Raw genomic sequence first — 27586 nt, forward strand, 5'->3', positions numbered from 1 at the left:
CGTTCTGGTTCAGTTTTGTTTGGCGTTATCTTCTTGGGTTGTATTATAGTTATAGTAGAAATATTCAAGTAAAAGAGAAAGTCTCTCGAGCTAGTCAGACAGAGATAAAAATTCAAGTAAAAAAGAAGGTCTCTCAAGCTACCCAGACAGAGGAAAAAATAAAGTAAAAGAGAGAGTCTCTTGAACTAGTCAGACAGAAGAAAAATTCAATTAAAAGAGAAGGTCACTCGAACTAGTCAGACAGAAGAAAAAATTCAAGTAAAAGAGAAGGCCTCTCAAGCTAGCGAGACAGAGAAAGAAAGTGTAAAGCAGAAAAAGCCATCAGGGGGAAAGTTACAACAGGAGACTGCTACTATCACCTTTCTATCACCAGAGGGTGTAAGTGTCCAGCCAACAGCACCAGCTCTGAAGAAACTGCTACTAACAACTTTCTATCTCCAAAGGACGTAAGTGTCCAACTAACAAGGCCACCTCCATACGCTGGGAGGCCCCCAACCCTGGCAGTTGATTGTTGGGATCCTGAGACAAGATCTCAAATATTAACATGCCCTGTATTTGATGCAGGAGTGCAGCGAGTTCACCGTGCTTTAAATTTCAAAACAGTGAAGCAGCTAAAAGAGGCTGTAACAACCTATGGTCCTCAAGCACCCTTCACTGTAAGCATGGTCAAATACATTAATAACTTGAAAATGACGCCAGCAGATAGGGCTAATATGTGTAAAGCTGTGCTAAATGGAGGACAATACCTGTTATGGAAGGTTGCCAATTAGGAATTTTGCAAGGAGACGGCTAGGTGAAATGCAACAGCTGGTTATCCTCAGAGAAATATTGATATGTTTTTAGGAAAGGGACCTTATTAGGATCAGCAGCATAATATCATGGAAAAAGGCATCTGGCTACGGAGCCAAAAAATGGACAGGGGGGCCCAATGCTCCGGGGCCCAAAACCACAAATATATGGAGCATGGAAGGAACCCAGCAACCCAATCAGTGTAGTGCCCAGGACACATTGTTCATCAGATACCTCATCAGACAAACCAGAGGGAGTGCAGGGTTGGACATCTGCACCTCTTCCAGAGCAGTACTAACTCCAGAGATGGGAGTTCAAATCATTCCGTCAGGGGTAAAAGGACCTCTTCCCCAAGGAACAGTATGCTTATTATTGGGACAGAGCTCTTCTACTCTAAAAGGACTTATGATAAGTCCTGGGTGAAATGAAGGTGAAATGAAAATTATAGCCAGTTCTCCAAAGGGTATATCAGTAATTTCACCAGGAGATAGAATAGCACAGTTACTAATAATACCAAGCCTACATGATAAATTTTCCAGTCGTGCTGTAGAAAGAGGCACCAAGGGATTAGGCTCCACAGGTATAGATTGGGCTATGATTTCTTTAAATTTAGATTCTCGCCCCATGCTAAAACTAAATATTCAAGAACATGAATGTAATGGGCTACTGGATACAGATGCAGAACTTAGCATCATCTCTTCAAGAATGGCCAAAACATTGGTCATTACATCAAACCACTCAAATGCTTCGAGGCCAAGGAGTGGCGACTAATCCCCATAAAAGTGCAATGGTATTAGATTGGAAGGATCCTGAAGGATGTGAAGGAACAATACAGCCATATGTATTGGATCATCTTCCCATAACTTTATGGGGATGAGATGTCATAGATCAATTACGTTTGACATTAACAAATAACATCAATCAAAATGCACCCACTATTATGACTAGACAAGGTTTTAGGAAAGGAAAAAGATTAGAAAAACAATAACAAGTTATAGCAGCACCAATACAAATATATCAAGGAACAGACAGACATGGGTTTGATTTTAAGAACGGGCCACTGAGACAATAAAAATTACTTGGAAATCAGAAAGACCAGTATGGGTTCCTCAGTGGCCCCTGACTAAAGAAAAGGTACAAGAAACCCATGACCTGGTAAAACAACAATTAGTGGAAGGACATATACAGCCGTCTGCATCTCCCCATAATACTCCCATTTTTATCCTGAGGATAGTCCATGTTTTGCATTTACTATCCCTGCACTGAATCATGAAGGTCCTGATAAAAGATCCTAATGGAAAGAAGGACATATACAACAGACTGTATATCCCCAAAATACTCCCATTTATGTCAACAAAAAGAAATCTGGTAAATGGAGACTATTGCAAGATTTTAGAGCCATTAATAATGAGATGGTTATTATGGGACCTGCTCAATCAGGGATTCCTCAATTGTCTGCTTTGCCAATAACCTGGTATGTTTTAGTTATAGATATTAAAGATTGTTTTTTTTTTCAATTATAATTCATCCTGAGGATAGTCCAGGTTTTGCTTTTACTATCCCTGCACTGAATCATGAAGGTCCTGATCAGAGATATGAATGGAAAGTACTCCCTCAAGGGATGGCTAACAGCCCAACTATGTGTCAAATTTATGTTAACAAATTAATCCAGCCACTTAGAAATCAAAATCCTGAATTACAAATATTTCACTATATGGATGGTGTATTATTAGCACAGAAAGCTAAAAACACATTGCTAGAATGTTGTGCCACACTTACAAACTTATTAAAAAATTTATAAACTAGAGATAGAAATAGATAAAGTACAATTAAATTTTCCAGGTAATTATTTAGGAGTTCTATTATCCTCAACCATGGTCCATTAACCAAAAATTCAAATACAAATAGATCAACTCAAATCACTTAATGACTTTCAAAAGTTATTAGCAGACATAAATTGGATAAGGCCTTATCTAGGTATACCAACAGGAAAGGTGGAACCTATATTTGATATCCTAAAAGGTCCATCAGATCCAAATGCACACAGAATGTTAACACCTGAAGTAAGAAAGGCATTAAAAATCATTGAAACATTTATGGAAAATATTCATTTGGATAGAATTGATATGTTTGCCTTTATTATTTATTGTACTACCAACAAAAAATATTCCTACAGAAGTATTTTTGGCAAGAAGGTCCATTATTATAGATACATTTATTTTATTCTCCTAACACTATTCTTACTAGGTATACTGAGGCTGTAGGACAATTAATGCTCAAAGGAACAAAAGCAGCAAAGGGAGTGTTTGGAATTTCTCTCAATAAAATTATTACTCCATATACTATGAATCAAATTGATGGGTTAGATAATGAGTTAAATACTTGGGCAATAATCATGTGCAAATCTAATGTTTCATTTGATAACCACTTACCATCTAATCCTTTATTGTCTTTTTGGTCATCGTATCATGTAATTTTTCCAAAAATGACAAGAAAAACACCTATTATATTTGCTCCAAATATATTCACTGATGGGTCAAATAATGGTACAGCAGCAATAGTTACACCTGATCAAACTTTTACATTTTTAGTACCCAAACAATTAGCTCAAAATGTAGAGCTTAATGCAGTATTACAAGCTTTTGTGATGCTTAAAGCATCTGTATTTAATTTATTTTCAGATAATCAGTATATAGTTAGTGCTATAGTATCACTTGAAGATGGTGGTAGGATTTCCCCTTTCTCTACTGTTTTCTCTTTGCTTTCCACTATATAAAGTCTAATCTGGGACAGAAAAGATCCGTTTTTATAGGACATATCAGGACACATACAGGATTGCCTGGAGCCCTTAGTTTGGGCAATGATTTAGCAGATAAAGCTACACATGACATACATACATATTTTCTCTACATTAGAAAAAGCTATAAATTTTAATAAAAATTTCCACGTCAATGCTAATACTTTACAAAAGAGTTTTAAAATAACTAAGGAACAAGCTAGACAAATAATAAAACAATGAAAAAACTGTGTGAACTTTTACCACAAGTTAATCTTGGAGTCAATCCTAGAGGATTGATACCTAACCATATTTGGCAGATGGACGTCACACACTTGGCAGAATTTGGAAAATTAAAATATTTGCATGTTACAGTTGATTCTTCTGGATTTTTGATGGGCTCCCTTCATGCTGGAGAAAAAACTAAAGATGTTATAGCTCATTGCTTACAAAATTTTGCCACTGTGGGCATTCCAAAACAGTTAAAAACAGATAATGCCCCCGGTTATACTTCTACCCCTTTTAAACAATTTTGCTCATCATTTGGTATTACTCATATAACAGGAATCCCATACAATCCGCAGGGACAAGGCATAGTTGAAAGAGCTCATGGAACTATTAAAACATACTTATTAAAGCAAAAAGAAGGAATTGGAAAGGGGTATATATTCCCCAAAGATAAACTTAAAATAACCCTTTTTACTCTAAAGTTTTAAAATTTGGATTCATCAGGGCTTAGTGATGCGGAAAGGCATATGTGCCCTAAAAATGTACATAAGCCCAAGGTACTTTGGAAGGATATTCTAACAGAACAATGGAAAGGTCCTGACCCAGTAATTGTCTGAAGTCGGGGGTCTGTTTGTGTGTTTCCACAGGGAGAACAGCAGCAGATTTGGATTCCAGAGAGATTAACTAAAGAGATGTCTACAGACCAAAAAGAAGATGATTTGGCTCAAATACATAACAACTGATATCCAGAACTCCAATTTGGCTATTCTTACATCTGTGACAGAACCAGGATGCTTTTTTCAATATCTATTTTATTATTTTTTTATGGATCCAAATATTTTTTTTATTCACGTGATGTAAATGTTTTAATTTAAATTGGGTAAACACCAGTTGAGGACTGTTTTAAAATGTGAACAAAAAAGGAGCTTAACAGATCTGTTTGTTTACTTTCACCTTTCCTTTTCATTATATTTAATAATTTTCTTCAATATAATTTAAATTGTTAAGAAAATTGTTTCCTTTTAGTTCCTTCTGGAATGTTACATAATATTTTCTTTAGGCATTATTGCCAGAATTCCTATCTTCATCTCAGTGCCTGTGAAGACAAAGATAAAACCAATCTACAGCTTCTGCAATTGCCATCACTGAACTGCTTATAGAACTTGCCTGGACTGTGTATCACTTGTATGCATTGTGAACTCACCTGCATGCATTGTGAACTATCTGTTGGTGCAGCAACTTGTGGTAATGTTGGGGTATTATTGCTGATGATGTCATCGGTGGTACAATTTTTCCAAAAGGAGCCGTCAATTGGCTTGGTTTATCCTCCTCCCTTCTGCTTGTCATGGTCATTCAGCTAAAATTTGGGGACCAACAGAGGTGAGGCAAAGAACCTCACCCACCCGCTGGTACAAAGACCTCTCCACAGGTGTGGCTGTATACTGGACCTGTAGTCAGTGACAGGTAAGAACCAATTGCAATGGTACCAACCTAAGACAGGAGGCTTACACCTAAAGGTCAGCTCATTCGATAATGGGTAAGCACCATATGTACTATTGGACAACCTAAGGCAGGCACAATCCCTAAGCCACATGCTTGTTGTTTAAACAGAGAGGGGGAGATGTTGAGAGCCACATCCAAAGGGGCCAAAGCAAACTTTCAGACTACAAGCTGAAGATTGGTTCACAGCGGACCCAGCAACATCTAGCTGATTGGCTCCTCTGCGGTGATGCTCATTGAAGATGTTCATTAAGCTGTTTCCCCGCCCTTTAAGACTGCAAGCTGATGATTGGCTCACAGAAGCCCCAGCAACATCTAGCTGATGGCTCTTCTGCGGTGATGCTCATTGGGCTGTTTCCCCACCCTTTCAGACTACGGAGTTCCTCATTGGGTGACTTTTTTGGCTCTGCCCACATGACCCAGCCAATCGACCTCAAGAGCAGGAGGAGTGGGGAGGTTGAGAGGCTTGTGGGAAGCTGGTGGTGGCAGTTGGGCTCTGAGGGTTTTTCCCGACGAGGTATTATTTTGGTGTGTGTGGTTCTAAAAATAAAGTTAGTTTCTTTTGACAAGTGGCTCCTGAATTGTGCCCAGCCAGACTGCGGCAATCCTAATGTGATAGAGAAAAATAATCCAAACACAATAGAAATACAAGCAGTTCAGAGGAGGCATGGTGTATAGTTGGATATACCTTTTGGGTGATGAAGGGTAGGTGTTATAAATCTAGTCAATTTTAAATTGAAATAGTTCTCCATGTGTTTTAAATTAACAAATATATGAATTCTTGTCTCCCTTTATCGGTAGCCCATTCAGCACATGTATTTTTGTATGCACATATAGAATCATACCTGGTGTCACACGTACATTCTTGTGAGGTGGCTGACTTGGCAGATAGAAATTGTGTAAAGAGATCACTCCTTCTAAACGTTGTTGGAACTGAAAATTAAAACTATGGGTAAGCTTCCTAGTTGAACAACATAATACATAAATCCATGTTCACTAAAATGAATATATTTGGAACTCTGGATGATATATATTTCATGATGAATTTCGATTGGCATATATATTGCAACCTTTTAATGTCTGTGCGTGTGCATGTGTGTGTGTGTGTGTATATATATATATATACTCTCCAGATTTTTCAGAATATAAAATATATGTGTCTTATTATACAATCCCTAAATGCATTCATATTCATGTATGTGGATTTATAATCAATTGTTCACAAAATTATTCTCAGAAATATTCATCCACCTTAAATACATACTTTTTCCTAGTACTGAAATCTAAGTTCAGTGAATGGTGCATAGAAATGCTAATTTTTCTACAGTAACTGACCCACTTTAACATTAATGCAAGTAGATTCCTGTGGGACATGATGTGTATTTTTATGTTCATTTTTATTCAACACTGTTACATGACTATTTCTTCAGTTTATGCACATCATAGGATATATATTTCATTCACAAGTTCACAAATTTATAGGCCTTTGTTTTACTTTCAATCACTTCCTGCTTCAGTACACAAGTATTTCTCCATGTTTTTTGACTGGTCTTTTCATGAGACTTCTTTTTATTTTAGATTTCAATAATCACTTTTGAAGCAAAACTCACACACACTTCATGATAAACCATAAACCTAATATTACCATTAGATGTATAAATGGTTGTAATGAAGGTATGTATATCAATATAAGATTTTCTGCATATTTTCAGATATCAATTCAATCCAGGATTTAAAGTTGGAACCAGTTATATTATTTATTCACAGTATGTTATATTCATTCATTATATCTATATTCATAGACACAGGGTACACCTATTTGTACACCCAATACTAATTTATACATCTTCAAAATATTGCCAACAGAAATGGTGGACGAAATACTCATGTCACCTGATCTACATATACACTTTATCACAGTAATATTCTGGACACAAAATGCAAAGTTCACACTTATGATTGTACCAAAGCCTAAATGGAAAGTGAACATGGATTACTAAAAACATACAAGTCCAGATTGCCTAATGCTCTCAAATGTCAATCCTATTGGTGACTAAATATTTGTTTCTTACTAAGATTGTATATTGAACATGTACCCTGTTGAAAATGTCTAATCCTATCAGTCAATTTATACATTGCCTGATTTCTTAATGTCTCTAATGATATCTTCTTCCCTATATATTTTGCCCAGTTCATCATTGTGTCTGACTCTTCACATGTGCTGACATTTACATTCACTCTCTACCGGAAACCCTATTGATAAAGAACTTTTTGTCCAAATCCTATACTCCCTCTTCTTCCGAAACATACTGACTATCTTCCAAATCCTACCGACTATCCCTTTTTGAGTGGATGTTTTCTTCTACATTCAATCATCCAATTTACAAGGTCCTATGACATTGTATATCGATTTATCTGAGACATCTGTGCAGAAGGTATTTCAAAGCTAAGTATACCAATCAAGTGCCCAATGCTCTTCTGGGCTTCAAATCTTACCTAGATTTCTGTTTTCATACTTACATTTCACCTGTATATTCTTGTAACTGTCACAGGTTCCAAATACCATTATTAATTTCACAGAATGATTCCTAACCCAAATCGAACCTGTTATTACCCTAACCATACACTGTTCCCGCAATCTAACTTTACAGAAAAGAAGGGACAGATTTGGTCTTACAATACAGGAGTGTAGGGGATCATCCACCTTTTGAGAACCTCAAAGGTCCATGCCAAAATAATCCCTGGAGAAGTTGTAAGCACCAATGAAGGACCTGAGGGAGGAAAAGTCAACTTCCATGGTAAACAACATGGTCAGGATGAAGGGATGTGTCTGAATCAGCCTCTTTCATCTTAATGTAGAGAAGATGGACCAAACCAGGCCTGTGTGGCAAGCTCTTCCGGGGTGCCTATGGTTGATATACCATTCTAACTAGTGAAAATCTCACAGAAATAGGGGCACCCTCCATCTCATTGGACCCTTGGAAGCAACTGTTAGGACAAAGTGGTTGCCAAGGCAGTGACTTCATTCACTTCCTGAAGGAAGTTACCTCACATAACTTCCTTAGTAATGGAACTCTATTAACTTGGGATTCATGAAGACAGTCAACAACAGCCAGTCCCAGTCCCAGTCCCAGTGGTCTCACTTGTTTGGATTTGCCAAGGGAAGAGTCAGTCTTTCTTAGTACCTACTGATGTGAGGATGGCCAAATGCCAGGAAAGCTCTGAAGAGGGGCTTTTCCTGAGAAAGCAGGTAGTGGCTCACCACTGGCTTCTGACAACTTCACAGAGTTGGCCAAGGAGACCAGAACTGAGACAGCAAAGTCCATCTCGTGGAAAAATAGTATGGCCCACCAGTCATTGGACACTCCGGATAGTCACAGACCTACATGGGGGAAGGAGGTGCCTTTGTGGGTGTGGATGTGAATTTGTGGTTTTGTCTCATGTTCTGAGAATAGGTAGAAAAGGCGATTTGTTTCGTTTGAAGTGGACTGTTTCTAGTATGTTCTTTGACAAGGTGAGTGCTTCTATGTCTGTGTATCCCACTCTGCCCGTGGATGTAGTATTAGAAAAGAGAATGCATCAATGGATGTGTCCTGTCTAGTAGAAAGCTTTCCAGTATTCATCCTGCCAATTTATGAATGCTCTGCGGCTAGCCTTATCAATGGGCAAAACCTACTATCTTCCTAATTTCCGGTTTTCTTTCTATTCTGGACAGTCTCCATAATAGGCTCATGGTTTTGTGTCCAAGATATGTACCACCTCCAAGCTCTGTCACATGGCCATGTACTGGATAGCTAAAGGGAATGGGAGCATCTCAGAAAACTCAGATATCAGTGTGACCAGGAAAGTCTCAGTGGAGAAACCCTGCTTTGGGCCATTTGCTTACCTATTGTTCTGTAGCCCTGAATGTAAAGAAGGTCTTTTGTTTAGGCCACCCCCATGTGAAGCCTGAGGAAATTATTATTCAAATGATTGGGCATCACCTGTGGCTCTTTGCTTAATTGCTTTGGAAAGGGAAGTGTCTGAATCAGCCTGTTGGCCCTGTGTGAGGCAGTGGCTTAGATTCTCAGCACCTGATGGATCTAAAGAAATTTCCCAAATGTGCATCCATAACCAAAATGCAAAAAGATCAGTCATTGTAGATGAAGTCTCTCACCTTCCTCTGTTAGGTTTCTGACCTCCATCAAGTGTGAATAGGGACCCTTGTGTCAAATGAGTTCTTCAAAGGCCTGCAGATGTGCTAGTGTTTTCTCATGACTCCAAATCAAATAAAGAATCTATACCTGACAGTCAGTAGGCCTCAAATACTAAAAGCAGAGCAGTATTAATGGCAAGCCTATTGGATCACTCATGGTTCACAGGAAGGGTGTACAGGCCACCCTGACTTTAGGCAAATGAGGTGCAAGGGAGCATATTTTGGACACTGTCTTGAGCTGTGCCACTCATGGAAACCTATAGCCAGAGGTTATGATGAGTGTTTATATGGAAGAAAATGAGGGCCATGTGGGAGTGTTTTGGTTTTAATTGTGGTCATTTGTGTCGCAGTTGGAAGAGATGACTGGGTCCACCAGGGCTTGAACTCTTGTGTGATTTCCCCTTATAGACTAAGTTCTGGAACTGACCTCAGAAAAGAATTGCCATGAATTGTGTTGGGATTTTAGGAGGCCACGCATTCGAGTCACCCTTGGAATCTGAGATCTAGGCCCAGGTTGGTATTCCACAGAACACTGGGAATCTCACTCAGGAAATCACATCATTTTATTCTAAAAAAGTTTGCAGCCATAGTTGAGAGTCAAAACACACATGGACCTCACATTGTAGACCACAATGGGCCTGGCTTCATGTGACCTTTTGGGCACTCTTTGGGAAGCCTTACCTGTGAGAGTTCTCCAGAGCTTTCATTGAAATGAGCTTCCTCACCATTTTATGGTTCCTGAATGAATTGAAACCCACAGTTCCTCCAACTACATCCTTGAAAAATGGCTAGATAAATACCATGAAATTTTTGAAATTCTCATGACCAGGTGGCACTGGAGAACCTTTGGATGTCCTGTTGCTGATGAGTATATCATACAGTGTCTTGATTGACTGGGTTTCATGAAAATGGTGTAGAACAGTGATGCCAGTAAGTTGGAGCCTGCTGAGTAGTGGACCTAGAGCAGTGGTGTGCAGGTGTGTGATAAAACATCTGTATTGGGGACATGTGGATCTGCCATTGACTTCCAAATTGCTTGTGACTGACACAGTGTAGCCAGCAGACCCTTTTATGTAAATGCATCTTGTTATATGGAGAGTTTTCTGGACAGTGTTCAGAATCAGGTTGCTATGTTCAAGGGGGCAAGCTATGTGGGAAAGAGGTCTGGTTGGTGAATTCTCCTGCAGACCCTGACCTACCCCACGTGACACAAGTCCCTCTAGTACTGCATCCCATTTGAAGTCCTTGTATTTCATGAAGCAAATGCTAAACTCCCAGTGCAGCAGCAAGAAACACCACAAAAAGTGGAGGATCAACAAATGGCCTCAAAGTCCACAGGGGGAGACACTTTGCCCCCAGTGGCCACAGTATACCTACAAAGAGAGAATTCACCACTGCTGCCTCATTTTCATTGGAAAATAAGAAACAATGTCCTTCAGGTCAAATGGATGCAAAACCAGCTTTAATGGTCTCAGTACAAAGGAAGCTAAAGCTCCTGACAACAACAGACATTTCAAGTGCCCAACCTCAGTGGCAGTTTCTCAAGAAGTCTTTAGGCCAGCAAAGCTCCATTTTTGTGGAGTGTTTACCCTGTCCCTTACTTCTGTAAACTGCTCCACCACCTTCAATTTTGTGAACAAGTGAGCATATTCCATTCCTGATGTGTATTCACAGATTTTTGAACTCTTCTCCTCTAATTGTGTCTTACTTGGGGCGAAGGTAATGTCAAGGCATTGTTCTGGATGAGAGTGGGAAGATTTTTCGTAGCACATATTTACATAAACATTGTATAACTTTCCAATTTTCCATTTGAAATACTGAATCCCTGACACTAACCCATACCCTCTAGACTCTGACTACTTATCCTAATATGATGGAGAAGAATAATCGAAACAGAATAGAAATACAAGCAGTTCAGAGGAGGCATGGTGGATAGTTGGATTTGCCTTTTTTCATTATATAGTATAGGAGTTATAAATCTAGTCAATTTTTTGTTGAAATTGTTCTCCATGTGTTTCTAAAGTTAACAAATATGTGAATTCATGTCTCACTTTCTCTGTAGCCTATTTGCACATGTATTTTAATATGCACATATAGAATCCTACAAGGTACAAACGTACATTCTTGTGAGGTTGCTGACTTGGCAGAAACAAATTGTGAGAAGAGATCACTTCTCCTAAACGCTGTTGGAAGTCAAAATTCGACCTCTGGGTGAGATTCCTAATTGAACAACATTATACATAAATCCTTGTTCAGCAAAATGAATATTTTTGGATCTGTGGATGATATATATTTCATGGTGAATTTCGATTGGCATATATATTGCTGCTTTTTAGTGTCTGTGTGTGTGTATATATATATATATATATATATATATATATATATATATATATATATATACACAAAGTCTCCAGATTTTTCAAAATATGAAATACATGTGTCTTATTATACATTCCCTAAATTCATTCATATTCATATATGTGGATTTATAATCAACTTTTCACAAGATTATCCTCAGAAATATTCATCCACCTGAAATACATATTTGTTTCCTAGTACTAAAAACTATCTTCAGTGAATGGTGCATACAAACCCTAATATTAATACAGTAACTGACCCAGATTAACATCAATGCAAATTGATTTCTATGGGACATGATGTGTATTTTGACGTTCATTTTGATTCAAAACCGGTACATTACTATTTCTTCAGTTAATGCACATTATAGGATATATATTTCATCTACAAGTTCGCAAATTTAGAGGCATTTGTTTCACTTTCAATCACTTCCTGCTTCAGAACACCTGTATTTTTCCATGTTTCTTGACGGGGCTTTTCATGAGACTTCTTTCCAAACACATTATTTTTGATTTCCAAAATCACTTTTGAAGCAAAACTCAAACACCCTTCATGATAAACCATAACCTTAATTTTACCATTAGATGTATAACTAGTTGGAATGAATGTACGTATATCAATATAACGTTTATTATATATTTTAAGATATGAATCCAATGCATTATTTAAAGTGGAACCAGTTATATTATTTATTCACAGTAACGTCTATTCATGCATTATCTCTATATTCATAGACACAGGGTACACCTCTTTGTAACCCCAATACTAACTTATTCATCTTCAAAATATTGCTTTCAGAAATGGTGGAAGAATTACTCATGTCACCTGATCTACATATACATTTTATCACAATAATATTCTGAACACAAAATGCAAAGGTCACACTTCTGATTGTACCAAAGCCTAAACTGAAAGTGAACATGGATTACTAAACACAGCCATGTCCAGGTTTCCTAATGCTCTCAAATATCAATCCAATTGGTGACTACATATTGTTTTATTCTTAAGATTATATATTCAAACTCAACCCTGTTGAAAATGTCTAATCTTATCACCCACTTTATACTTTGTCTGATTTCGTAATGTCCATTTTGATATCTGTTTTCCTACATATTTTCTCCAGTTCACCATTGTGACTTACTCTTCACATGGGCTGACATTTACATTCACACTCTAAACGAAACCCTATTGTTAAAGAACATTTTTTTTCAAAACCTATACTCATTCTTCTTCCTAAACCTAACGACTATCTTCCTAATCCTACTGATTATCCCTTTTTTACTGGATGTTCTCTTCTATATTCAATCATCCAAGTACACATTGGGTGAGCTTCAGAGGAAGAGACAACCAAAAGACTATCTCATGCAACAGCAAATGGTTTATTGGGGGTCCAGCATGCGTGGGCCCAGAGCTCACTTGAATAGTGCAGAAAGCCCTGAGAGGAGCTTAAGCAGAGCTTATATACTTTCCTTGGGGAGGGCAGGGAGCGAAGTTTATTGATGGGTCAGGGCGAGTGGGCGGGTTGCAAGCAACCAGGTGAGGGAGTGCATTCTGAAGTTTGGCAGTTGGGGACAGGACATTCTGGGAAAAATTTAGAAAAAGTTCTCAAGATTAAAACAGTGTTTTGTTAACCATACAGAAAAACAGGAAGTGACAAGTACCTATTTTATTAACCTTTCATTCCCCACTTCTTCTTCTGGCTACTTTTAATCATAAAAGTGATCATTGGGGGGTGTCACATTCTATGTCTGCTAGTGGGGTATTACCATAAGTTTAACTTGTCCAATTTGAGCTTGGAGAAAAAAAATTACATGGTTGAGCAAACAGGGTTTTATAGTTAGCAATAATATGGAGATTATTATTGGACAGGCCAGGGTGGATAAAAACGTAGTCAAACAGGGGGACTATGTGAACCAATACTCAAACCACCCTTTTTGGGCCTCTCTCTCTCTCATTGATGCTCTTCAAGGTGTCTTTTTAATTTACTCATAAATTTTTTTTACAACTCCAGTATGGTCGGAATAAACACAACATTCTTCCCTCAATGCAGCACAAAGGCCCCTTTCTCTCATGAAGAGGAGGTCCAACCCTCAACTGTTCTGTAAAAGAACTTCAGAGAGAGAGGTTAAAGATTCCTGCAAAGCTGTGATGGAGGTTTCTAATTTTTTTTTAAGTTTTGGCCTATTGCTGCTTCTAATTGGGTCAATTGTAGTGTCACATGGACCAGGGCAGTGGTTCCTGTGCCTACACCTGCAGCAACTCCTATTCCTTATAGAATGGCTAAAGTGAGGGCCATATGTTCCCAGTGAAACCGGGTTGTATGCCCCCCCATTTGATCTTCAAATGAGCCTGTGTCATGATAGAGCACTCTGGGAAACATCTACACCATTACACAATTAATCATATCCGTTGTCCATTTCATGAAATCATAAACAATGTTTAAGTATATAGAATTATACTGTTGTAGGGACGGACAAGGCAAGGCAAATAAGATAGCACCAAAGACAGGTAAACAGTCCCAGTTGGTTGCAACCGGATTCAGAGAGCATTGCTTCAGTTGTAATCAATTAATCTGCTGAATCCCAAGTTTAGGTAGTTTCAAAATTTTGTACCCAACATGTTAGGGAAGGGGCTCAAAAGTTTACAGTCTGCAGAAGTTCACAAAAAGCTGTTTTTGTTTCTGTTTTTTCCTCTCTTCTGGGCAAGTTAACTTTTCAAGGACAACTGGGTGGGAGAGAGCTTTTACTTCCCTTTCTTTTTCCCCCTGCCAGCTGTTACCATGGAGCCCAGTTGGTAACTTCTTTATCTTAGAAATGTTGCCATTTCTGTGAAGCACCAGCTCAAGGCCAGAGGCCTTGTTCACATTATTTGTGAAAAACTAGTAAGGGGGTGTCTAGCTTAGGAGTGCTGATTTTTTGAGCCAGTGTTCAAGTGGAACAGGGCAACAAAAAAGAGAAAGTTCATCTACACTGAAATCTATTATAGGGACTCTTTTGCTGAAAGTCCTAAAGTCAGCCATGGTGAAGACTTCTGGAGAAGGTCAGTTAAGACTTTTATGTGGGCCTGGTACAGAGGGGGAAGACGGGGAGGTCAGGGCTGAGAGCAGCTTCATGGATCTGAGAATGAGATTGAGAATTGTAAAAGAATAATGGGACAGGGGTTTGGGTTATTACTAGCAACAAAACTTGAGCAGTTTTACAGGTAGACCAGAGGGGAAGACGGGAGTGATTATCCCAAAAAGCTTGTGAGGGACTTTAAATTCTTATTAACCTGTTATCAGTGATTACAAAACAACTTTAAAGGCCATTTTAATTACATTTGGATAGGGGTCTGAGGGCTCTCCTCAGTTTTTTTGAGCTTTGGGTTAGCTGGTAAGAGGACCTGGTGGGACCCGGTGCGGGCGCTGACAGGAGAAGAGAGGAGTGAGTGGGTGGAGGGGTACCTCAGTACCTGTTACTCAGCAAGGGGGCAATGGTCTGAGAACCGGAGGTGTTTTGGGTTTTTGATCCAGTATTTGGAGGGGAGAAATCAGGTTGCTCAGGTTGGAGTGAAAGAGAATAGTCTGGAGCAGAAGGCTGAGGGTGAGGATCTACTGAAGAAGCATAGTACAGGATTTGAGTGAAGGAAGGAAAGGGCCTCCACATAGGGGAATACCCTTTCACCCTGTTGAGCACATGCAGTATTTGAGCATTTAGAGACCCCTCTGTGGGCCATCGGTTTGGTTATCTTATTGGTAATATGGCCAATGCTGTGTACAGAATTTGATGAGGAGTTCGGGTTCCATCAGTCAGCCCCTGTATGCTCAAATAACCATGACTTACAGAAAAAGTCGGCTTTTCACCCACACAGCCGTGGCTGTTTGCTTTGATAGTCCGCCGGTTAAACATAGTAATCTAAGCTAGCCAACCTGTATCTGGCTTGCCTGTCCCTACATCCATAATGTTTGTTTCCATTATCTATGGTTTGGAAGGGATTTAATGGAATTTTAGTGGGATCCTCTTCATCAGGGATATCCCAATAGGAAAGACCTATAGCCAGGTGATAAATGTCTCGGTGGAGAGATGGCCAGCAGGTCCCTAAGGGGGCTATATGCGAGATACATTATACTTCTTTTCCAGTAGGATTTGTGATCAGCCATCGCTGCTGAACGGGCTGATGAGAGTTAGGACTACTGGTGGTCAAAGGGAGAGTCTATAGCCTTATCCACATGGTGAATATGCAATTTGAAAATGTTACCAGTCTTTTCAAGTTTCCAGCCAGAGTCTGGACAGGGCGCAGGCTTGAGATGAGAGGCCTGGTTCCAGGAAGTGATTCTGTCTACCTTTACCACTGTAGGTGTTATAAGTAGCACCTGGTATGGTCCTTTCCAGCAGGGTTCAAGGGATGATACCTGATGACATCTTACGTAGATGAAGTGTCTTACTTGATTTCAGTGTGGAGTCCCCTCGTCCCCAGTTTGGTAGGCAGTGGCCAGCTGTTTTCACAGGTATCACTGAGGTCTTTCAAGAGCTTAAGACTGTCAAGCAAGGAGGAGTGTAAGGGATCGTTAGGTTTTAGAGTTGGGGTTAGGTCCCTTACTGGAGGAGGGGCACCATAGACAATTTCATATGGGGTGAGGTTACACAAAGAAACAGAGGGAGAATTTCTTGCATGAAACTGTGCATAAGGCAAGAGCATAGTCCAATCTTTTATGCCGGACTCTAAGCTTAATTTCATTAAGGTCTCTTTCATGGTTCTATTCATTCTTTCTACCTGTCCTGAACTCTGGAGTCCATAAGCACAATGAAACTTCCAATTAATCCCCAGGGTCCTGGCTAACCCCTAACGTACCAGGGCCACGAATGCAGGTCCATTATCAGACGCTTTTACCTTAGGCATGCCATATGTTGGAAAAATATTTTCCAGGATCCTCTTGACCACCATTTGTGCTGTTTCTTTTTCTTTTTTTTGTGGGGAAGGCTTCAATCCATCCTGAAAATGTATCTACAAAGACTAGGAGATACTTAAGTTCATACCCTGCATGCTTAATTTTAGTAAAGTTCACTTCCCAGAATTGTCCTGGTCTTGTTCCTCATACGTGCTTTCCTGAAGAAAGCTTGGAAGGGTAAGCATTAACCAATTGATGGACCCAACAGGCTTTTGTTACCCATTCAGTGATTTCCTTTTGCTGTTTTCCAGTTATGTAGGTCTGAAGCGGAGAAAGGCCAATACTGGTAGGCTTGCATTTTTCCCTCATGACCATCGTCAATCATTGGCCCATAGGGACAGAGGGGGAGCATCACGGGAGTTCCAGGGTTTTCAATCATTCAATGCTGGCGAGTTCCTTTAGCCGGGCCAGCTTCCTCATGGGAAGGAGGGGCTGTGTGTGCCACCGGGGAGCTATCTGGAGGGCGCTGTGCTCCTCCAATTGCGGAGAGGCTGAGTCAGCAGCAGGGGAATCACTTAGAGAGTGATGGGGATTGGGGGATGAAGGCAGGGGATAAGAAGGGGGAGGAGAATCCAGTAGAGTCGAATCTTGTGACTCAGGGAGAACAGAGGGTGGAGGAGGAAGAAGAGCAGAGGGTTTGAGAAATCATGGGAGAAGGAGTAGGAGAGGGGGCAGGGTCAAGAAAAGGCTTCACCCATGGAAGAGAAGATTTGCAGAGGCCCTGACAAGTTAAGATATATGGCTGTTGATCCAGATGGCTATGTGGCCCTGGGTGAAAGACAATATCTCTGACTTTGTAAATTAGTGGGAAGTAGAAAGATCCTTCTAGAGGCCATCCAACTCCAAAGGTGGGCCATTCTGAGGCACAGAGAGTCTACCAGGTCTGGCATTTTACTGAAAAAGAAATATCCTGAACCCTTAAGCGAAATTTAGTCCAGTGATAATGGGTCAGGGAGAGAGACATTGAAGTGCTCTGTCACATAATGAAAGATACACAAACAGTGAAAGCAACAACACACGGGGTCTCTCGTCCACCACTGCTGGATCTCAGTGGAACCTCCATATGTAAAGGTCGGGTGAGCATAGGAGGAAGAGACCACAAAAAGACTGTCGCATGCAACAGTAAAGGGTTTATTAGGGATTCAGCATGCTGGCTCAGAGAATAGAGCAGAGAGCCCTGAGAACAGCTTAAGCAGTGCTTAAATAATTTCCTTGGAGAGGGCAGGGAGGAAAGTTTATTGATGGGTCCGGGTGAGTGGGCAGTTTACATGCAAACGGGTGAGGGAGTACATTCTGCAGTTTTACAGTTGGGGACAGCACATTCTGGGAACAAGATTAGCAAAGAGTTCTCAAGATTTGAAAAGTGTTTTGTTAAGCATACAGAAAAACATAAAGTGACAAGTACCTATTCTGTTAACCTTTCACAACGGACTATCCATATTTGAGTGGATATTCTCTTCTACATTCAATCATCCAAGGTACAAGGTCCTAGGCCATTGTATATCGATTAATCTGACACATCTGTGAAGAACGTAATTCAAAGCTAAGTATCCCAATCAAGGGCCCAATGCTCTTCTGCGATTCAAATCTTACCTAGATTTCTGTTTTCATACATATATTTCACCTATATATTCTCATACATATCTCAGGTTCCCAATACCATTACTCATCCAGCAGAATGATTCCTAACCCAAATCGAACATGCTATTAACCCTAACCATACACTGTTCCCTCAATCTAAAGTTACAGAAGAGCAGGGACAGAGTTGGTCTTACAATACAGGAATGTAGTGGATCTTCCACATGCTGAGAACCTCAAAGGTCCATGCAGAAATGATTCCTGGAGTAGATGTAGGCAGCTATGAAAGACCTCGGAGAGTAAAAGTCATTTTCCATGGCAAACAAACTGGTCAGGATGAAGGGTTGTGTCTCAATCATCTTCTCTCTTCTTAATGCAGAGAAGATGGACCAAACCACGCCTGTGTGAAGAGCTGTTCCCGGCTTCCTATGGTTGATATACCAATCTAACTTGTGAGAGTGTCACAGGAAGTAGGGGCAGCCACCATCTCATGTAACCCTTGGAAGCAACTGTTAGGACAAAGTGGTTGCCAAGGCAGAGACCTCATTCAGTTCCTGAAGGAAGTTACCTCACCTCACTTCCTTGGTGATGGAAGTCTCTGAACTTGGGATCCAGGAAGCCAGACATCCAGAGCCAGTCCCAGTCCCACTCCCAGTGGGTTCACTTGTTTGGAATTACCAAGTACAGAGTCAGTCTTTCTTGGTACCTATTGATGTGAGGATGGCCAAATGCCAGGAAAGCTCTGAAGAGGGGCTTTTCCTGAGAAAAAGGTAGTGGCTCACCGCTCGCTCCTGACAACTTCACAGAGTTGGCCAAGGAGACCAGATCTGAGACAGGAAAGGCCATATTGTGGGAACTTAGTATGGCACAGCAGTCAGAGGACACTCCGGATAGTCACAGACCTACTTGGGGAAAGGAGGTGCATTTGTGGGTGTGGGTGTGAGTTTGTGGTTTTGTGTCATGATCTGAGAATAGGTAGGAAAGACGGTTTGTTGGATTGGAGTGTAATGTTTCTACTAAGTCGTTTCACAAGGCATGTGTTTCTATGTCTATGTATCTCACTGTGTCCGTGGTTGTAGACATTAGAAAAAAGAATGCATCAATGGATGTGTCCTGTCTAGTAGAAAGCTTCCCAGAATTCATCGTGCCCAATTAATGAATGGAGAAGGGCTTGTCTTATCAACGGGCAACACCTGCTATCTTCTTAAGTTCTGGTTTTCTTCCTGAATTCTGGCCACTCTCTAGAATAGGCTCATGGATTTGTTTCCAAGATATGTATCACCTCCAAGGTCTTTCACATGGCCATGTACTGGATACCTGAAGGGAATGGCGAGCATCTCAGAAAACTCAGATATCATTGTGACTACTAATGTCTCAGTGGAGGAGCCCTGGTTGGGCCTTTTGCTTACCTATTGTTCTTTTTCCCTGAATGTCAGGAAGGTCTTTGCCACAGGGCACCCCTTTGTGAAGCCTGAAGAAAACAGTTTTCAAATGAAAATGAATGGGCATCACCTGTGGGTCTTTGCTTAATTGCTTTAAAATGGAATGTGTCTGAATCAGGTGCTTGGCCCTGTTTGAGGCTGTGGCTTAGATTGTCAGCACCTGATGGATGTAAAGAAAGATCCCATATGTGCATCTAAAACCAAAACAGCCAATGGAGTAGTCATTGTGGATGAAGTCTATCGCCTTCCTCTGTGAGGTTCCTGACTTCCTTCAAGTGAGAATAGGGATCCTTTGGGTCAAATGAGTTCTTTAAAGCCCAACAGAGGCTAGTCCATTGATGCTTGCGTTTTTTCATGACTCCAATACACATAAAGAATCTAATCCCCACAGTCAGTAGGCCTCAAATTGGAGAAGAGGACCAGTATTACAGGCAGGACTATTGGATCACTCCTGGTTCACAGGAAGGGTGTCCAGGCCACTCAAACTTTAGGCAAATGATGGGCAAGGGAGCTTTTTTTGGACACTGTCTTGGACTTTGCCCCTCATGGACACCTCTAACAAGAGGTTATGAAGAGTGTTTATATGGAAGAAAATGACGGCCATGTGGGAGTGTTTTGGTTTCAATTGTGGTTATTTGTGTGGTGGTTGGAAGAGATGACTGGGTCCACCTGGGTTTGAAATCTGATGTGATTCCCCTTAGAGACTGAGTTCTGAAACTGACCTTAGAGAACTATTGCCATGAATTGTGTTGGGATTTTAGGAGGCCACGCATGAGAGTCACACTTGGAAACAGAGATATAGGCCTAGGGTGGCTTTCCACAGAGCACTGGGAGTCTCAGCCAGGATATCACATGATTTTATTCTTAAAGACATGGCAGCCATAGTTGAGAATCAAAACAAACATGGACCTCACATTGTAGACCTCAATGAGCCTGACTTCATGTGACCTTTTGGTCACTCTTTGGAAAGACTTCCTGTTACAGTTCTCCAGAGCTTTCATTGAAATGAGCTTCCTCACCATTTAATGGTTCCAGAATGAGTTGAAACACACAGTGTCTCCAACTTTATCCTTGAAAAATTGCTAGATAAATACCATAAAATTTTTGAATTTCCCAAGACCAGTTTGCACTGGGGAACCTTTTGATGTTTTACGTCTGATAATAAATGTATCAGGCAGTGCCTTGATTGACTGGGATTCATGAAAATGGTGAAGCAAAGAGATACCAGTAAGTTGGAGCCTGCTGAGTGGTGGGCCTAGAGCAGAGGTGGGAAGGTGTATGATAAATCATCTGTGTGGTGCCATGTGGATATACCATTGGCTCCAAATGACTTGTGACTGAGATGGTGCAACCAGCAGAATGTTCTATGTAAAGGCATATTGTTAAATGGAGAGGTTTCAGTGCAATGTTTAGAACCATGTTGCTATGGACAAGGGGACAAGCTATGAGGGATAGAAGCCTGGTTGGTGCATTCACATGAGAACCCTAACCCACCACATGTGACAGAACTCACTACAGCACTGTGTCCCAGTTGAACTCCTTGTATTTCGTGAAGCAAATACCAAACTCCCAGTGAAGCAGCAAGAAACACTATGAAAATTGGAGGATGACCAAATGGCTTCACAGTCCATGTGGGGAGAAACTTAGCCCAAAGTGGCCACAATTTACCTACAAAGGGAGAATTCAGCACCATGCCTCATGTTCATTGGAAAATAAAAACCATGTCCTCCAGGTCACATAGATGCAGACCCAGCTATGATGGTCTCACTAGAAAAAAAAGCAAAATCTCCTGACAACAACATATATTTGAAGTGCCCAACCTCATAGGCAGTTTCTCAAGAAGTCTTTAGGGCACCAGAGCTCCATGTTTGTGGAATGTTAACCCTGTCCCTTATTTTGCGAAACTCCTCTAACACCTCCAAGGTTGTGAACTCCTGAGCATATTCCATTCCAGATATGTATTCACATATTTTTTAACTCTTCTCCTCTAATTGTGTATTACTTGGGCCAGAGGTAATGACAATGCATTGTTCTGGATGAGAGTGGGAAGATTTTTGTGTAGCACATATTTGCATTCACATTGGATTCATTTTCCAATTTTCCATTTGAAATACTGAATCCCTGACACTAACTCCTACCCTACCAGACTCTGAGTACTAATCTTAATATGATGGAGAAAAATAACTCAAACAGAATAGAAATACAAGCAGTTCAGAGGAGGGTTGGTGTATAGTTGGGCTTGCCTTTTGCAATATATAGGGTAGGAGTTATAAATGTAGTCAATTTTAATTGAACAAGTTCTCCCTGTGTTTTTAAAGTTAACAAATATGTGAATTCCTGTCTCCCTTTCTCTGTAGCCTATTCAGCACATATATTTTATATGCACATATAGAATCCTATCTGGTATCACACGTACATACTTGTGAGGTGCCTAACTTGGCAGATACAAATTGTGAGAAGAGATCACTCCTCCTAAACGCTGTTGGAACTGAAAATTCAACCTATGGGTGAGCTTCCTAGTTGAACAACACTATAAATAAATTCATGTTCAGTAAAAAAAAAATATTTTGGATCTGTGGACTGTATATATTACACGATGAATTTTGATTAGCATATATATTGCTTGTTTTTAATGTCACTGTGTGGGTTTTTTTTTGTTTTGTGTATATATATACTATACAGATTTTTCAAAATGTAAAAGATATGCGTCTTATTATACACTCCCTAAATTCATTAATGTTCATGTATTTGGATTTCTAATCAACTATTCACAAAATTATTGTCAGAAATATTCATCTACCTGAACTACATATTTGTTTCCTAGTACTGAAAATTAAATTCAGTGAATGGTGCATACAAATACTAAAATTTCTACAGTAACTTAGGAGTTTAACATAAATGCAAGTAGATTCCTATGTTCCATGATGTCTATTTCGACGTTCATTTTTATTCAACACTGGCACATTACTATTTCTTCATTTTATGCACATCATACGATATATATTTCTTCCACAACTTAGCAAATTTATAGGTTTGTTTCACTTTCAATCACTTCTTTCTTCAGAACACATGTATTCCTCCATGTTTCTTGACTGTTTTTTTATGAGACTTTTTTCCAAATACATTATTTTCGATTTCCATAATCACTTTTGCAGCAAACTCACACACCCATCATGATAAACGGTAACCCTATTATTACCATTAGATGTATAACTTGTTGGAATGAATGATTGTATATCAAGATAAAATTTCTTATATATTTTCAGATATCAATTCAATCCATTATTAAAAGTGGAACAAGTTATATTATTTATTCACAGTATGGTCTATTAAGGCATCATATCTATATTCATAGGCACAGGGTACACCTAAATGTATCTCCAATACTAATTTATAAGTCTTTAAAATATTGCTTTCAGAAATGGTGGAAGAAATACTCTAGTCACCTGATATACATATACATTTCATCACAGTAATATTCATGACACAAAATGCAAGGATTACACTTATGATTGTACCAAAGCCTAAATTAAATGTGAGCATGTATTACTAACAACATCCATGTCCTGGTTCCCTAATGCTCTCAAATATCATTCATATTGGTGACTACATATCTGTTTCTTCCTAAGATTATATATTCAACCTCAACCTTGTTAAAATGTTTTATCCTACCTCTCACTTTGTACTTTGCCTGATTTCCTACTGTCTCTATTGATATCTGCTTTCAAATACCTTTTCTCCAGTTCATCATTGGGAATGACCCTTCAAATGTGCTGACATTTAGATTCACTCTCTCACAAAAACCGTATTGCTAAAGAACTTTTGTTCCAACTCCTACACCCACTCAAATGGGGTCTTCAAAGCCCTGCAGAGGGCAGTCCAGAGGTGCTTAGGTTTTCTCATGACTCCAATTCACATAAAGAATCTAAACCCCACAGTCAGTAGGCCTCAAATTGGAGAAGCAGATCAGTATTAACGGCAGACCTATGAGATCAATCCTGTTTCACAGGAAGGGTGTCCAGGCCACCCTGAGTTTAGGCAAATGAGGGGCAAGGGAGCTTGTTTTGGACACTCTCTTGGGCTGCGCCATTGATGGAAACCTCCAGCCAGAGGTAATGATGAGTGACTATATTGAAGAAGATGAGGGCCATGTGGGAGTGTTTTGGATTTAATTGTGGTCATTTGTCAGGATGAAGGTATGTGTCTGAATCAGCCTCTTTCTTCTTAATGTAGAGAATATGGACCAAACCAGGCTTGTGTGGAGAGGTGTTCCTGGTTCCCTATGGTTGATATACCATTCTAACTTGTGAAACTGTCACAGGAAGTAGGGGCAACCTCCATCTCATGGGACCCTTGGAAGCAAGTGTTAGGACAAAGTGGTTGCCAAGGCAGTGACCTCATTCAATTCTTAAAGGATGTGACCTACCTCACTTACTTGGTGATGGAACTCTCTGAATTTGGGACCCAGGAAGCCTGGCACACAGAGCCAGTCCCAGTCTCAGTCCCAGTGGGCTCACATGTTTGGATTTACCAATGACAGAGTCAGTCTTTCTTGGTACCTACTGATGTGAGGATGGCCAAATGCCAGGAGAGCTCTGAAGAGGGGACTTTCCTGAGAAAGCAGGTAGTGACTCACTGCTGGCTCCTGACAACTTCACAGATTTGACGAAGTAGACCAGATTTGAGACAGGACATGCAATTTCGTGGGTACATAGAATGGCCCACCAGTCAGAGGACACTCCGGATTGTCACAGACCTACTTGGGGGAAGGAGGTGCCTACTGATGTGAGGATGGCCAAATGCCAGGATAGCTCTGAAGAGGGGCCTTTCCTGAGGAAGCAGGTAGTGGCTTAATTCTGGCTCCTTACAACTTCACAGCATTGGCCAAGTAGACCAGATGGGAGACAGGACAGGCCATGTCAGGGAAACACAGTATGGCCCACCAGTCTGAGGACACTCCGGAGAGTCATAGACCTATTTGGGAGAAAGTGTTGCCTTTGCGGGTGTGGGTGTGGGTTTGTGGTTTTGTCTCATGTTCTGAGAATAGGTAGGCAAGGTGGTTTCCTTGGTTTGGAGTGAACTGATTCTAGTAAGTCCTTTGACATTGCGAGAGTTTCTATGTCTGTGTATCCCACTGTGTTCATGGTTGTAGACATTAGAAAAGAGAATGCATCAATGGGTGTGTCCTGTGTAGTAGAAAGATTCCCAGCATTCATCCTGTCCAATTTATGAATGGACTGCGGCTTGCCTTATAGATGGGCAACACCTGCTATTTTCATAAGTTCCTTTTTTCTTCCTGAAATCTGGCCATTCTCCAGAATAGGCTCATGGTTTTGCGTCCATGAAATGTACCACCTCCAAGCTCTGTGACAAGGCCATGTACTGGATAGCTGAAGGGAATGGCGAGCATCTCAGAAAACTCAGATAGCAGTGTGACCAGGAAAGTCTCAGTGGAGAATCCCTGCTTTGGGCCTTCTGCTTCCATATTGTTCTGTTGCCTGAATGTCACGAATTTGCTTGCCTGAGGCCAACCCATTGGGAAGCCTGAAAACAGTTTTCAAATGGAAATCAATGTGCATCACCAGTGGCTTCTTGCTTAATTGCTTTGGAAAGGGATGTGTCTGAATCAGCATCTTGGCCCTGTTTGAGGCTGTGGCTTAGATTCTCAGCACCTGATGGATGAAAAGAATGATCCTATTTGTGCATCCAAAACCAAAATGGCCAAAAACAGTCATTCTGGATGAAGTTTCTTGCCTTCCTGTGTAAGGTTCCTGACCTCCATCAAGTGAGAATCTGGATCTTTTGGGTAAAATGAGTTCTTCAAAGCCCTACAGGCGCTAGCCCAAAGGAGCTTGGGTTTTCTCATGACTCCAATTCACATAAAAAATCTAAACCCCACAGTCTTTAGGCCTCAAATTGGAGAAGTAAAGCAGTATAAAAGGCAGGCCTATTTGATCACTCCTGGTTCACAGGAAGGGTGTCAAGGTCACCCTGAGTTTAGGCAAATGAGGGGTAGGGGAGCTCATTTTGGACCCTGTCTTTCGCTGCGCCCCTCATGGAACCTTCCATCAAGAGGTTATGGAAGAAAATGAGGGTCATGTGGGAGTGTTTTGGTTTTAATAGTGGTCATTTGTGTGGCCGTTGGAAGAGATGACTGGGTCCACCTGGGCTTGAATCTGGTGTGATTTCCCTTAGAGACTGTGATCTGGAACTGACCTCAGAGAAGTATTGCCATGAATTGTGTTGGGATTTTAGGAGGCCACGCATGAGAGTCGCCCTTGGAAACTGAGATCTAGGCCAAGGGTGGCTTTCCACAGAGCACTGGGAATCTAAGCGAGGATATCACATGATTTTATTTTGAAAGACTTGACAGCCGTAGTTGAGATTCAAAACACACATGGACTTCACATTGTAGACCTTAATGGGCTTGGCTTCATATGACATTTTGGCCACTCTTTGGGAAGCTTTGCCCGTGAGAGTTCTCCAGAGTTTTCATGGAAATGAGCTTCCTCAAAATTTAATGGTTCCTGAATGTATTGAAACCCACAATGCCTCCAACTTCATCGTTGAAAAATGGCTAGATAATTACCATGAAATTTTTGAAATTCCCGTGACCAGGTTGCACTGAAGAACCTTTGGATGTCCTGTTCTAGATCATGAGTGTAGCAGAGAGTGCCTTGATTGACTGGGTTTCATGAAAATGGTGGAGAACAGAGATGCCAGTAAGTTTTATCCTGCTGTGGAGTGGGCCTATAGCAGTGGTGTACAGGTGTGTGATAATACATCTGAGGTGGGGCCATGTGGATCTTCCATTGGCTTCCAAATGGCATGTGACTGAAACGGTGCAGCCAGCAGACCCTTCTATGTAAAGGCATCTTGTTATATGGAGATTTTTCTGGTCAATGTTCAGAATGAGGTTGCTATGGACACGGGGGCAAGCTTTGGAGGATAGAAGCCTGGTTTGTGCTTTCTCCTGCAGTTCCTGACACACCACAAGTGACAGAACTCCCTCCAGCAGTGTGTCCCAGTTGAACTCCTTGTATTTGGTGAAGCAAATACCAAATTCTTAGTGCAGCAACAAGAAACACAACGAAAATTGGAGGATGAACAAATGGCTTCACAGTCCACATGGGAAGAAACTTAGCCCCCAGTGGCTACAGTTTACCTACAAAGAGAGAATTCAGCACTGCTGCCTCATATTCATTGGAAAATAAGAAACCATGTCCTCCATGTCACATAGATGCAGACAGAGCTTTCATGGTCTCACTACAAAGGAAGCTAAAGCTCCTGACAACAACATATATTTCAAGTGCCCAACCTCAGAAGCAGTTTCTCAAGAAGTCTATAGGCCATCAGAGCTCCATGTTTGTGGAGTGTTTACCATGTCCCTTACTTTTGGAAACTCTTCTACCACCTCCAAGGTTGTGAACCCCTGAGAATTTTTCATTCCATATATGTATTTACAGATTTTCTATCTCTTATCCTCTAATTATGTCTTACATGGAACGAAGGTAATATCAAGACATTGTTCTGGATGAGAGTGGGAAGATTTTTGTGTAGAATTTATTTGCATACACATTGGATTCTATTTCCTATTTTGCATTCGAAATACTGAATGCCTGACACTAACCCATACCCTACTAGACTCTGACTACTAATCCTAATATGACGTAGAAAAATAACCCAAACAGAATAGAAATACTACCAGTTCAGTGGAGGTATGGTGTATAGTTGGAGTTGCTTTTTGCATTATATAGGATAGGAGTTATAAATCTAGTCAATTTTCAATTGAA

Source organism: Callospermophilus lateralis, chromosome 16 (genome assembly GCF_048772815.1).
Source record: "Callospermophilus lateralis isolate mCalLat2 chromosome 16, mCalLat2.hap1, whole genome shotgun sequence".
Classification (NCBI taxonomy): domain Eukaryota; kingdom Metazoa; phylum Chordata; class Mammalia; order Rodentia; family Sciuridae; genus Callospermophilus; species Callospermophilus lateralis.